Source organism: Pipistrellus kuhlii, unplaced genomic scaffold, assembly GCF_014108245.1.
Source record: "Pipistrellus kuhlii isolate mPipKuh1 unplaced genomic scaffold, mPipKuh1.p scaffold_m20_p_17, whole genome shotgun sequence".
Lineage (NCBI taxonomy): Eukaryota > Metazoa > Chordata > Mammalia > Chiroptera > Vespertilionidae > Pipistrellus > Pipistrellus kuhlii.
This window is the reverse complement of record NW_023425482.1, coordinates 4,109,275-4,121,690: the sequence shown is the minus strand read 5'-3', so window position 1 is coordinate 4,121,690 and position 12,416 is coordinate 4,109,275. Positions and strand designations below refer to the sequence as shown.

Here is a 12,416-nt window from a genome sequence, read left to right as displayed (position 1 = left end):
GCCCGTTTAACATCCCTCGAGAGGTCCCAGATTGGAGAGGGTGCAGGCTGGGCTGAGGGACATCCCTCACCCCCCATGCACGAATTTCGTGCACCAGGCCTCTAGTCATCAATAATCAACAAAAAAGTGCTGGCGAGGATTTGAATTAAAGGGAACACTAGTTCACTGCAGATTGGTGTAGCCACTACAGAAAGCAGTATTGAGTTTCCTCAAAAATTAAAAATGGAACTTCCATTTGACCCAGTGATCCCACTTCTAGAAATATATCCTAAAAGAAAAAAGAAAGAAAAACACCAATAAGAAAGAATATATGCACCCCTATGTTCATAGCAGTATTAATTACAAAAGTATTATTTACAACTAAAGGCCCAGTGCATGAAATTCTTGGGGGGGGGGGGGGGGGGAGTGTCCCTCAGCCCAGCCTGTACCCTCTCCTATCTGAGACTCCTTGAGGGATGTGTGACCGCTCATTTAGGCGTGATCCGGTCTGCTGCCTCCCAACTGCTCACCTGCCTCTGCTTGATTGCCCCTAACCGCTTCTGCCTGCCAGCCTGATCATCCCCTACCCACTCCACTGCCAGCCTGATCGACACCTAACTGCTCCCCAGCAGGCCCAATTGCCCCTAAATGCCCTCCCCTACAGGCCTGAACCCCCCAACTGCCCTCCCCTGCAGGCCTGGTCCCCCCACAACTGTCCTCCCCTGCAAGCCTGGTTCCCTCCCCCGCAGGCCTGGGTACCCCCCAACTGTCCTCCCTTGCAGGCCTGGTTCCTCCCAATTTCCCTCCTCTGCAGGCCTGGGCCCCTGCCATAAATGTCCTCCCCTGCTGGCCTGGTCTGTCCCAACTGCACTCTTCTGCTGGTCCAGTAACCCCTAACTGACATCCCTGCTGGCCTGATCTCCCACAACTGCCCTCCTCTAAAGACCTGGTCTCTCCCAACTGCCCTCCTCTGCCAGCCCAGGCATGCCTGACTGCCCTCCCTACTGGCCTGATCACTCACAACTACCCTTCCCTGCAGGCCTGGGTCCCCCACCAACTGTCCTCCCCTGCAAGCCTGGACCCCTAAACTGCCCTCCTCTGTCCGCCTGGTAACCCCCAACTGCCCTCCCCTGCCAGTCATCTTATGGTGGCCATCTTGTGTCCACATGGGGGCGGCTTTCTTGTTCTTGGAGTGACGGTCAATTTGCATATCACTCTTTTATTAGCTAGGATAGCTAATATTTGAAAATATCCCAGGTGCCCATCGGTAAGTGAATGGATAAAAAAGCTGAGGGTCCCTAACTGGTTTGGTTCAGTGGACAGAGAATTGGCCTGTGGACTCAAGGATCCCAGGTTCGATTCCAGTCAGGGATATGTACCTGGGTTGCAGGCACATCCCCAGTAGGGGGTGTGCAGGAGGCAGCTGATCAATGTTTCTCTCATCGGTGTTTCTAGCTCTCTAACTCTCTCCCTTCCTCTCTGTAAAAAAAGAATCTATAAAATGCATTTTTTTTAAAAAAGCTGTGGGCCTGGTGTGTGTGGCTCAGTGGTTGAGCATTGACCTATGAACCAGGAAGTCTCCGTCTGACTCCTGGTCAGGGCAATGCCAGGTTTTGGTCTCTATTCTCAATGGGGGACATGCGGGAAGCAGCCAATCAATGATTTTCTCTCATTATTAATGTTTCTATCTCTCTCCTCTCCCTTTCTCTCTGAAATCAATAAAAATATTTTTTTTAAACTGTGGGACATAATGGAATACTATACCACTATAAAAAAGAGGGATCTCCTACTCTTTGGGACAGCATGAATGAACCTGGAGACTCTTATGCTAATTGAAATAAAGTACATCTGAGAAAGACAAATATCACATGATCTCACTTATTTGTACAATCTAATGAATTAAATGAACTGACCAACAAAATAAGACCCAATGTATGGAGGCATGGAACAGACCTAAATGTGGGGTGGGGGGAGACAAGGAAAGAGAAACCAAAGAACTTATATGCATAGAACAAGGACAATAGGATAGTGAAGACCTGGGGGTGGGTGGCAGCTAGGGAGGAGGGATTTGGGAGATACCTGTAAAAGTATAATATTTTTCTAAAAAGAAGTCAACAATCTAGCACAATGCCATGCACGCCTCTTGGGCAAGAGGCTGCCAACAACCCCTGGAGGGTTGAGTATGGGAGTCAGGGGCCAAGTGTGGGAGTCAGGTGTCTTTTCAGACACCTTTGCCCAAGCACTGAGTCTTGAGTAAAAACCTCTGACACTACCAACCTCCATAACTAAAAAAAAAAAAAATGGAACTGTGGGAAGGGAACCAAAGACAAGAAAAACACTGACTTCACTGAAAAATGTAGAAACCTTTTATGGCTCCCATGTAAAACTTTTGATTTTAAAGGATTACTATCAAGAAATTTTTGTTTGTTTTTCTGGTATCCTTCAGAAAATTCAGGATATTTTCAAGGGTCTGGTGCAAAAGAGAAGAAAATGAAAAGTATAGTCCTACAAGATGCCAACAAGCAATTTTAAAGCCAATGTGACCCACCCTGGGGTCATGATCCTCCCAGGAGAAGTTCTGAGCATGAGATACTGATCATTACCAGAGACTTCACCGCAAAGAGGTGTTTTTAGGAGTGCAGAAACCAATTCCGTGCTCTCTTCTTCCAACCTCACAGGTTGTTCTGAGAATCCAAGACTTCATGTACCCACATGGATGGAGATTTGGTTTTCAAAATACTCCCCAATAAGAGGGCTCTATCTAAATACATTGCTGACTTCTGATTGACCTTCTTTTCTCTGGAATGGGTAATGTGGGCACAGTAGCAATAGAATGGTAACCACAGATCATAAGTGAAGTTTGTTGTTTTAAGTAAACCTATAGCCAAATTTCAAAAAAGAAATACCTGTTAGTCTCTCCTATCTGTACCTCACCTCAGGATCACAGTCAAGACCACAGCCCAAGGTCACTCTCACATGCTCTCCTGCACAATCACTCACTGATTAACGTGGACACTGCTGGGGCAAAAGGGGAGGAAAACCTTAAAATGTCTCCCTTTTAATATTTCTCTATGGTTATTGCTAAGCAATTTTCAGAGTAGTTTCTCCCCCAGAATCTGTTATCTCAAACAAATTTCACTACCTTATCATAGATCAGAGGCCGGGTGCACGGATTTATGCACTGGTGGGGGGCATGGCCTGCGGAGATCGGCCTGCTGTGGGAGTGCTGCTCATTCCGTTCAGTCAAACAGCTGTGGACCCACCCTCTGAGACATAATGGCAGAGGCACACACTTCATACCACTAGAGCACAGCCTCACCAGCACTACACACAGGGGAGGGTGGACCCAATAAAAAACCACCCAATGTGCTTCTGGACTTATAAGCAGTCCTACAGGAGAAACAAAAGTCTGCAGCCCTCAGAAGGGTATGATACAAAGGCACCACCATGAGCAATGGAAATAAGATAGCTGTAGTGAAGAAATCAGGTGAGCCCTTGGTGCTTAGGGTCTTAGGAGAGAGGGGGACACAGAAAATAGCAAAGGACAGCACAGGGGCAAGAGAGCAGATGTGGCATCTGCAGGAATGACTTCTTTAAAGAAGCTAGGCCTAAGTGCCTTCCCAAATCTCACAGCACTAGCACCAGGCTATTGAGGATTCAGTATGCTATGTAGAGAGGCAGAAGCAAAATGCAAAAGAGGAGAGGTGGGAGACTCTGAAACTCACGGCCCAGGGGAGAACATGAAAGAAAAGGGCAACGAAGGGAACCCTGAGAAACGTCAGCACATTAAAAAAAAAAAAAAAAAAAAAAAAAAAAAAAAAGGAAGAGGAAGAGGAAAACTAAAGAGAGCAGATGGCAGAAAATAATAAAAAATATAATTTGGCCGAAACCGGTTTGGCTCAATGGATAGAGCATCGGCTTGGGGACTGAAGGGTCCCGGGTTCGATTCCGGTCAAGGGCATGTACCTTGGTTGCGGGCATATCTCCAGTAGGGGGGTGTGCAAGAGGCGGCTGATCGATGACTCTCTCATCGATGTTTCTAACTCTCTCTCTCCCTTCCTCTCTGTACAAAATCAATAAAATAAAAATAAAAATATATATATATATATATATATATATATATACACACACACACACACACACACACACACACACATATACATACACACACACACACACACACACACACACACACACATATATATATATATATATAAAATTTAGTCACAGAGATTTGAAGAAAGAGAGCAAGAATGAAGCTCAGGAAACCCAGCAGAGCTAACGAATTCAGGGTGTGTTTTCCAACAGCCATTATCCTAACCCCAAGGGCAAAGGCACCCAGCTCACCAATGTTAGGACCACTGGAAAACACATGTAGAGTAAGAAATTAACTCCTTTGTTCAAACAATAAAACTCCATCTTCCATTTAACTTTTTTTTAAAAATGGCTCAAATAAATTATTGGGTCAAGAATAAGGATGCTGATAACTATGTGGGAAGTCATGGCTGCCCTTACTCAGCTATAGATTCAAGCAGTGGTGCTGCTATCTTTAAAGTCAATCCCGGACAGGGAGCCACTGGCATATGTGTGACCACAGAAGAAGAAAGGGAAGAGGCCACAGCCTAGCTGGCAGGACTCTGAGGGTGTTACACTATTTGAAGAATACTGATATACACAGTCATCAAACCAATGCTGAGTGAGTTACCAGCTGAGACATCTCATACCTTCTCCCTTAGAATCCCTTTTGACCAACACCACAGAGCTTTACTGAGCTTCTCCTATAGCAGCAAGCTCTGGCAGGGCCAGAGGAAAGTAGGCCCTCAGGACATAGACTGTATTATATAAATGAAACAAACCACTAACTCAGCAAGCCTTTCATGTTTACTTAAGTCTCAGGCTGTCATATAAACAGACAAGAGGAAAAACAGTGTAAAAAGGTCAGCTATGTAGGTAAGCCATCTGACTGGGCAGAAAAGGCCAGGATCAGGAGCTAGTTCCCTGGAAAACAGAGAAGGAAAGGATGGCAGGTGGGAGGCCTTTAGAAAATAGGCTATGCCAAATGAATAAACTCCTAGAAATATACAATCCTCCAAGACTAAATCAAGACACAGAAAATCTAAACAGACCAATTACAATAAAAGAAATCAAAGCAGTAACCAAAAACTCCCAATAGGCACCCAGCTGGCCATCCATGCCGCCGTCACCACAAGCTCCACATAGTTTAACAAGGGGCCTTTGGCTTTCAGCCAAGGTCAAGAACTGACACCTGTACAAATATGACCCTCAAAAGGAGGCAGAATTCTGCAGCTGGATCAAAGGACTCATAGGCCTATCAGTCCTAACTTCCAGAAGGGTATGAAGGATATCATTATTCTTTGCATACTACTCATGAATAAGCTGCAGCCAGGCTATCTCCCCAATATAACTACTCCATGCAAAACTGGCACCATGTAGAAAACCTCTCCAACTTCATCAAGGCCATGGTCAGTTACAGCATAAACTCCGTGGTCCTAATTGAATCCAATAACGTATTTGAGAGTGGAAAATGACACAGGTGCAGGTCTCTCTTCTGGCTCTAACACAGCGTTCTCAACCTGTGGGTCGTGACCCTTTTGGGGGTCAAACGACCCCTTCACAGGGGTTGCCTAAAACATCCTGCATATCAGATGTTTACATTACGATTCATAACAGTACCAAAATTAGTTATGAAGTAGCAATGAAAATAATTTTATGGTTGGGGGTCACCAAAACATGAGGAACTGTATTAAAGGGTCATGGCATTAGGAAGGTTGAGAACCACTGCTCTAGCAGTAAAAGCCAAGACAAAGGGGCTGCAGAATAGCATAAACGTTGGCATCAAGTACTCAAAGAAGCAGGAGCAGAATTACAGTAACACCATCATGAAAGCAGACCAGGCTCCAAATGAGCACCAACTAGAGTGCTAGCCAGTCAGGCATGACAGCATATGGCATGAGAAAGCATCTGTACAACTCCAAGAACCATATCCTGCCATCCATGCACCACTCAACAATCAGCCTGCAAATGGACATCAACAAATGTGCTAGGCTGGTGAGCATGACAGCTCCCGGGACCAGGGCAACACATCTATGATACCAAGCTAGTGGCCAAAAAGTGTGACAACTCCTCCATGTCTCTGCACATGGGCTACATGCAAGGAGCCAACCAGATCGACCAGGTCTTTGGCCTGCGCTGGCAGTTATACAATCCCAAGTAGTGCCCTCAAGGCTCAGGGGCTGGCTGGGTTCCAGGGTCAACTGGCAACTGCCCAAGTCTAGGGAAGGTCCTGGAGTACCCGCTCCTATTACCAAGAGAAGGCAGGCTACTGAGCCCCCTTTGTAGATGTCACCCCACATCATTGCCCTATCTGAAATTTCAGGGCTTTCGGAATTTTCATCCTCTTTTTCTTTATGCTCAAGTGCTTTCCAGCTGAGGGTCTGTGAAGGCCAGGACCAAATGCATTTAGTGAGGGAGTCCCTGCCAAGGCATATCCAAGTAGCAGATATCCCAGCAGGCTTTGAGATAAACTGGAGGATTGGGTAATGACACCTGTGCAAGGAGAGAAACTGGCCCCAAATGGCTTCCAGTTGCTTCTGCAACTCTACCCTTTTCTCTTGATTGCTTTGTGGTTTCTGTACCCACAGAGCATTCAGCAGTTTTAACAAAAGTCATTTGATTTTTTTCAGGGGAATAGGGTGAGGGATGTGGAGGGGGTTGTTGGGAAGGAAGTCACCGAGGAGAAAGCCAAGCCATAATCCCCAGATATTTTAGGCATCATGAAGGACTACATTTTTTCAGGAGCCTTCCAAGGGCCCAGTGAGAAAACCGAGTCCCAAATAGGAAAATGGAGTTCTGAGTGGTTGATGTAAAACCGGACCCTCACTTCCATATTTGTTCCCTCTCCATCAGCCAAGCACTGCACAGGGACACCATACCAAGAGGCACTCCCTGGGATCAGGAGATAATGTGAAATACCAATGGCAGATCAAAGGCAGTAAAATCTAGAAAATGAAGTCGGCCATGTAGATAAAGATCTATACTCACAGCCTCCCACAGTCACATCAAAATTACAAGTAAAATACAGAACCACCACCATTCAAAAACACCTGAAAGCTGACTAGATATCCTACAACTAGAGAAGTAAAGAAGAAAGCATACTTAGATTAGTAGGAGGGGCAGAGACATGAAATGGGCTGGTCCCACACCCAAGTTTTGTTTTTTTTTTGTTGTTTTTTTTCCATTGGAAGTTATATCTCAGGTGTGGAAGCCCCTCGTGAGGAGCTAGGAGTACCAGGCCCACACCAAACCCCCAGTACAGGTTCCAGAGCTGGGAAGAGAAGTCCCCATAACTTCAGGCTATAAAATACCAGTGGGGATTGTGACTGAGTAACACAGAGGCTGCTGGAGACCCAGGCAGTTCCTCATAAAGGGCCCACAAACTACTTATACAGACTTGCTCCCTCTGGCTCATGGGGATGGATCCAGGGACATTACAGGGAGGAGCTGGAATGTCTGGCAACAAGGGTGGCTTTCTCCAAGACAGAGGTGCTCACATGGATCACTGTTTCTATGCTGAGACCTACCTCATCACAGAGCTGACTTACAGCCATATCTGAGTTTCCATCAGCCTGGCCCACACTGTGCACTCAGCTCTGGTGATTCCCTGAGACCCAGCCTCATCTAATTTGCAGCCCCACCCTAACTATTTGCAGGAGCTTTTCCTTATGAATGGCCTGTCCTGGCTGAAGCTTCAGACTTTCCTAAAATTTCTCAAACAAGCACCAGCTAGTTTCAGCAGGCCTCAAAACTATCAATAAGAGGCCAAAGACAGCTTGGCCTCACATAGGCACTTCATGCCAAATACAAAGAACAGCCATCTGCAGATAGCTCTGTTGCTCCTGCCAGGTGGCCTCAGGCAGTAGCTGACTTTGCACCACCCAGGAGGCTCCAGAGCCAGTGCACCCAAGGGATAGCATCAGTCCATAACAACTTGCAACTTTACACATCCACCAGCATTACACACTCAAAGTAAGCACTGAAGCAAGTCCTACTCCATTGGGATGTCTCCTACACAGCAGCTCTTTCATGGTAGTTGCAGCTGTTACTCACAGCCAATTGGCATGGAGGTCAATTCCTCCCAGTGATGCCAACAGCAATCAAGGTTCAATTACAAGACTAAACACAGCTCACAAGGAGCACGCTTAGAGTGCCCAGTTCGGGTGACTGGAGAGGCTGAGCCACTGGGCCCTAAAGGACATCTACTACACAAAGCCGCTCCATCAATTCTAGCAGCTCTACCTAATACATAAAACCAAACACAGGGAAGCAGCCAGCATGCAGAGACAAAGAAATGTGTCAAAAATGAAATAACAGAACAAATGTCCAGAAAAAGAACTAAAGAAATGAAAGCAAGCTAACTACTGGATACAGAGTTCAAAACAATGGTTATAAGGTTGCTCAAGGATCTTAATGAGAGTTTCAAGGAATTTAATGGGAGATTCAGTGGACTTAATAAGACATCCAAGGATCTTAGTGAGAATGTCAAACATGAAAAAGGACCAGTCAAAAATTACTAATTAAAATAAGGAATAATTTACAAGAATTCAACAGTAGAGGATTCCAAGAATCAAATCAACGATTTGGAATATGAGGAAGCAAAAAACACCCAATCAGAAGAGCAAAAAGAAAAAAGAATCCAAAAATACAAAGAAAGTGAAAGGAGCCTATATCAACTTCAAGCACACCAACAATCGCATTATGGGGGTAGCAGAGGGAGAAGAGAAAGAGCAAGATATTAAAAACCTGTTTGAAGCCGAAACCAGTTTGGCTCAGTGGATAGAGCATCGGCCTACAGACTGAAAGGTCCCAGGTTCTATTGCAATCAAAAGCATGTACCTTGGTTGCGGGACATCCCCAGTAGGGGGTGTGCAGGAGGCAGCTGATTGGTGATTCTCTCTCATCAATGTTTCTAACTCTCTATCCCTCTCTTTTCCTCTCTGTAAAAAAAATCAATAAAATATATTTTTTTAAATAAATAAAAATAAAAACCTGTTTGAAGAAATGATAATAGAAAACTTTCCTTATCTAGTGAAAAAAATAGACTTACAAGTCCAGGAAGCCCAGAGTCCTAAACAAGAGGTACCCAAGACACAACTTAATTAAAGCTCCAAGGATAAAAGACAAAGAGAGAATCTTAAAACTAGCAAGAGAAAAGAAGGAAGAGGAGAAAAAGAGGAGATAAAAAATATGATAGTCCTAGCCGGTTTTGCTCAGTGGATTGAGCGTTAACTTGCGGAATGAAGGGTCCCAGGTTTGTTTCTGGCTAAGGGCACATGCTTGGGTTATGGGCTCGATCCCCATTAGGGAGTATGCAGGAGGCAGCCAATCAATGAGTCTCTGTCATCATTGATGTTTCTATCTCTCTGTCTGTCTCTCCTTCCCACTTCCTCTCTGAGATCAATAAAGATATATATTTTACTCATGAGGAGAGAGAATCTAAGATGGCGGCATAGGTAACACCTAACTGCAGCCTCACACAACAATTTCAATAAAATACAACTAAAATACAAAATGGACATTAGCCAGAACTACAGAAAAGTCGACCAACTGGAAATTCTACAACGAGAAGGAAAGAGAAAACCAGAAAGAAAATCAGAGCAGCTGTAAAAGCCTAAGGTACAGAGTCACGTGAACAATAAAGGTTTATTTAAAAAAAACTTTTTAATTAAATTAAATTAAAAAAAAAAGTATATCGCTTATAGAGAAAAAAAAAAAAAGATATATATTTTAGCCCTGGCTGGTTTGGGTAAGTGGATAGAGTGTCGGCCTGTGGACTGAAAGGTTCCAGGTTCAGTTTCAGTCAGGGGCATGTACCTTGGTTGTGGGCTCATCCCTAATAGGGTGTGTGCAGGAGGGAGCTGATCGATGTTTCTCTCTCATTAATGTTTCAAACTCTCTATCCCTCTTCCTTCCTCTCTGTAAAAAAATCAATAAAATATTTTTAAATATGATAAATATATTTTTAATAATATGAATGATAAAATGGCAATAAATACATATGCATCAACTACTGAATATAAAAATCAAAATAAATGAATCTAATGAACAAAATAAGCTGATAAATAAAATAGAGCCAGAGGCATGGAAAGATGGAACAGACTGACATACCTCAGAGAAAAAGGGAAGAAGGTGGAAGAGATTACATAAAGAATGTATATGATATATGCATTCCCTATGGACACAGACCCTATGGTGAAGGCATGAAATGGGGCAGGAACTGGATAAAGGGGGGCAATAGGAATAAGCAAGGGGAACATCTGTAATAATCTCAACAATAAAGATTTAAAAAAAAAGGAGGGGGCAATAATAATCTCTTGGGAGGTGCGAAGGGTTGGAGTGAAGGAGAGAAAGAACTCCAAACAAATAAAAGTCTTGGACCAGATAGCTTCACAGGTAAATTTTACCAAAAAGTCAAAGAAAAATTAACACCTATTTTTCTCACACTACAGTGGAACCTTGTTTCTCAAATATCTCCCATCTCAAACAATTCCCTTCTCAATCTGACAACCCTTTCATCATGCTAATACTAATATAATCAGTCAAGCATCTCTCAGGTAAAAAGTAAAGGAGAGAATGCAAAAATATGAGTCACTTCAACACTGTTAAAATCTCAGGAGATTGTGCTGTGTTTTGCTTTTGTTGCTGCTTATACTTATTGTTAATTTTAATTTCTTTACTTTATCCTTTCCTTTTAGTTAAATTTTCATTTAGATTTCATGTCCTTTCTGTTTTTAAAGTGTTTATCTATAAATTAAATAGTACAGTAAACATGTACTGTATAAGAAAGGTCAAAACAGAATCATTTGGGGTTTTGAATGGACTAATTCAATTTACATTATTTCAAATGGGAAAAAACATGGTTTGTTTCCAAACAGCCTTCCAGAAATAATTAAGTTCGAGAAACGATGTTCCACTTTATTCCCCAAAAATTCAAGAGGTGGGAAGACTCCCAAGCTCATTTTACAAGGCCAGCATTATCTTAATTCCAAAACCAGATAAAGACATTACAAAGAAAAAAAATTATAAGCCAATACATTTTATGAACACAGATGCAAAAATCTTCAACAAAATATTAGCAAATCTAATTCAGCAATACATTAAAAACATCATACACATTATTAACTGAGATTTATTCCTGGAATGCAAAATTTGTTCAATATCTGAAAATCAATTAATGTGATTTAAACACAATGAAGGATAAAAATAATATGGCCCTCGCCAAGTGGCTCAGATGGCTGGAGCATCATCTTGTACACCAAAAAGTTGCGGGTTAAATTCCCGATAAAGGCACACACCTCGGGTGTGGATTCTATCCCCAGATGGAGTATAGGGTATGTAAAATAGACAACCTCTCTCTCTCCCTCTCTTTCTTTCAGTAAACTTATCATAGGATGAGGATTTTAAAAAATCATATATGATCATGTCGGTAGATGCAGAAAATGCATTCAACAAAATCCAACAATTGAAACTGTCAACATAATAGACAGGATTGTCCACTTTCACCACTTTTATTTAACGCAGTATTGAAAATCCTAGAACACAATCAGACAAGAAGAAATAAAAGGCACCCAAATTGGAAAGAAAGAAGTAACTGTCATTATTTGCAGATAACATATTATATATAAAATACAGCAAAGATGCCACCAAAAAACTACTAGAACTGATAAATCAATTTGGTACAGTAGAGAGATCCAAGATGGTGGGTTAGGTAAACATACCTAAACTGCTGCCGTGCACAACAATTTCAAAACTAAAACTAAAAACAAAATGTCTATCACCCAGAACCATGGGAAAACTGGCTGAAAGGAAGCTGTACAACTAGATTGAAAGAGAAAGGAGCATTCAGGCACAATAGCTGAAAAACTGAGGTACAGGGGCGCGAGCACAATATGGCAGGTGGCGAATCCAGGCTGGCGGAGGGCGCTGCTTTCTTCAACCTGAAGAGAGACAAGCTCCCAATCTCTCTGAAATCCAGTTTCTGGGGAGAAGCTAGACTGTCGGGCCATCAGATCGTAAAGTGAGGATGGCTTGCTTGCAGAGCTGCATGTAAGAATAATTGTTTGCTCTGCTGGGGCGCGAGACTCTGGGACATGGTCAGAGAGGCATAGAAGGCTGACTGGCAGCCATCGCTGTTTGCCACGCCCTAGCCTAGAGACACACTGACACTCCACCCTGAGACTCTGCCCCACACAATCTACTAACACACAAACTCCAAGCAGATGCTTTTGCATATGAATGGCCTTCTCTGTTGCAGTGTAACCTATTGGTAGCAAACTTGCAACCTGGTGCAGATAGCTCCAAAGCTTCCAAGCTCTAAGCAGGGAGGAAAGGACTGTGGTTCTCGTTGTAGCTCCTGCAGG

At 43.3% G+C, this 12,416-nt stretch overlaps 1 protein-coding gene and 1 pseudogene across 5 annotated transcripts in view; one reads left to right on the top strand and one right to left on the bottom strand.

Moving 5' to 3' along the window:
* The window catches only part of ANKRD11 (ankyrin repeat domain containing 11), a 265,234-nt gene that overhangs the window by 151,824 nt on the left and 100,994 nt on the right, over positions 1-12,416 (bottom strand). The window lies entirely within an intron of this gene.
* LOC118720863 lies at positions 5,314-6,326 on the top strand (annotated as a pseudogene).